Source organism: Schistocerca serialis, chromosome 2 (genome assembly GCF_023864345.2).
Source record: "Schistocerca serialis cubense isolate TAMUIC-IGC-003099 chromosome 2, iqSchSeri2.2, whole genome shotgun sequence".
In the NCBI taxonomy this organism is placed as follows: domain Eukaryota; kingdom Metazoa; phylum Arthropoda; class Insecta; order Orthoptera; family Acrididae; genus Schistocerca; species Schistocerca serialis.
Genome location: NC_064639.1, coordinates 334,874,896 through 334,877,579, shown reverse-complemented (window position 1 = coordinate 334,877,579; position 2,684 = coordinate 334,874,896).

Genomic DNA, 2,684 nt, shown 5'->3' with positions numbered 1-2,684 from the left:
CATTCTTCTTACATACCCGTACGATTGTAACTTCCTTCTATCCATCACGTCATCTATTCTTTCTCTTACTTCTATTCTCTTTGTTATTTCGTCGTTTCTCTTACTGTATTTGTTTCATGTACTCGGGCGGCGTGTGGCGATTGGAGCTCGTTAGCAGTCATCCTCAAGTGACAGCAGGTGCTGCGTGGTGCTACGAACTCCGCACGTACTGACTAGGAGAACGCTGGTGTCTTGTACTACGAGTCTTAAGTCTGATATGAGTGTGAACTATCCGCTAGAGACAGATCTCTGTCACTGAATCTGTAATAAAAGTTATTCTAAAGAAAAGCCCAATATGCAAGGAGACTGATTTCTAAGTAATACTTTATGGAGACATCCGAATCAAGGTTTTTTGCCATTTTGTCAGACTTTCAAAAGGTAAGAGAGAGGCCCACGATATGCTACAGAACTATTTCCGGTCAGAGCTAATTGCTTCACACAGCGCGGGCTGAGCCATCGCTGCATTCGACACCCTGTATCATTCGAGAAGAGTCAAAATCGCGATTCGTCTCCAGTCACCTACTGTCCAGTTCCTGGCCAGTTGCTACGTACCCAACTCCATATGTCCATTACATATTGTCCCCTTCGCAATGCTGGCTCGGCAACCAATAGAGATGGACCTGCACTCACAAACAGCAACAATTACTGTAGTGTTTGAAACCGGTTGCCACTGGTGAGAAGTAACACGTTTCTAAGGTCCCTGTTGATTAGGACCCTCTTACCAACTCACTTCTTTACCCTAAGTTACATGGTAGTGGATGTTAAGCCATTTGCCGGCCGGAGTGACCGAGCGGTTCTAGGCGCTACAGTCTGGAACCGTGCGACCGCTATGGTCGCAGTTCCGAATCCTGCCTCGGCAATGGATGTATGTGATGTCCTTAGGTTAGTTAGGTTTAAGTAGTTCTAAGTTCTAGGGGACTGATGACCGCAGAAGTTAATTCCCCTAGTGCTCAGAGCCATTTGAACCAATTGTTAAGCCATTTCTTGTTGACGCGTTGGACAGTCTCCTTTAATTTACCAACGAATCGGGTAACTTGATTCATCACGTGGTCATGGACACGTCAAAACACGATAGTTGCTTTTAGACACGTCCCGACGTAGATCTATACTAACGCACTGATTCTGTAGTACCAACTGGTATACACACATCACCTACCGCGATCCAACGTTGTCTACCTTTCAGCGGCTTGTGTAACAGATGTCTCTTGTCTGGTGTTCGTCATACGAACAAGAGTGAAATCAAAATCGTTACTTATTTTTACTTGTAAGGACTTCGCCACGCTTCAGCAGTTGCCCGGATTCTCGTTCACCAGCTTTCACGATAACGGCAGTCTTACTCTTTCAGATCTCTCTTCCCCATCATTCCAATTACTCCCGCTGTCCATGTTAATCTCGGCCGTCGCGCTTCCTCGTTCCTGGCGGCGACCATTCCGGGATTACTTTTGACCATCGTTCTTCCATCATTCGCCACACATAGCCATACCGGGGAAGAGCTCCATTCTTAGCTCTTCGCATGACTGATTTTCCATATGCATTATCTCACTAATTTCCTCATTTCTTCTCCTCTCTGTTCTGGATAACCTGGCTGCCCTCGTTATTCTATCCACCTCTACTTCCTGTGATATGCTTCTCTGTCGCTCCTCCAGAGTCCACCATTGTGCACCGTATGTTATTATACTTTCGACTACTATTTGGAGAATCCTCTTATTTGTTGCTTTTGATATTTCCCTGCTCCACAGAACTCCGTTTAGCATCTTAATTGCTTCTCTTGTTTGCTGGATCCTGCGTTCCACGTCTGCTTCATAGCTTCCCGAAGAATGCATAATCAGCATAATGAGCTTTAATACTCGTAGTTCCTTGCGGCGGTACTACATCCATTCCATTTCCTTCCACTACAAGATCTTCTGTTTGTCCCATATTTATTCTAACCCCGCCTCTTTCAAATGCTTCCATTAACTTCTTTATCATAAATTAGACATCCTCTCTACTTTGTGCCATCAGTACTTGATCACCGTCGGGAAGGAAATCCTAAACCTCCACATGACTTGATTCCACCGTTCCAATACATACTGCATATAGATTTTAAGCAGGGTCGGCGATATACGGCAGCCTTGTCTAACTAAGTCCTTTCGATCTATGGAATGTCTCAATCAACTTGTAAAGTGGTCGTCATTTTGATTTTTATGTTTCATCGATGTGCACGTCAGAGAGACCGAGAGCAAATTACGTTACTGTTAGACAGTCTTTGGTCTTGTCGTGACACAGTCTTTGCCTCTTCGTTGACCGACACATTCTTAGTTGAAGGGAGGTAGGTGATGAGTTTATTAGTAATTCTGTATGGACTTGTGATTGTATTTGTTAGATGAAGAAAGATTGAGTGGAAGGGACATCAAGTATGAGAAAGATGAATGCATTAGAAAGCGAAGAGAATATATATTTTGAATAACGTTATTACTTTTGAAGAGAAGAATTTCGACATAAGACTGCAGCACTGCGCAGCTAGGAATGTTTATTGTCAACTAGTTTACTTACGCACAGCTGAGAGAAGGACCATACCACTTTCCTGAGTCATGCATTAACATATTAATTGATTAAGTTGTTTGACTTTTATAGAAATCCTCTGGTAACATTGTACCCTCCTTAAA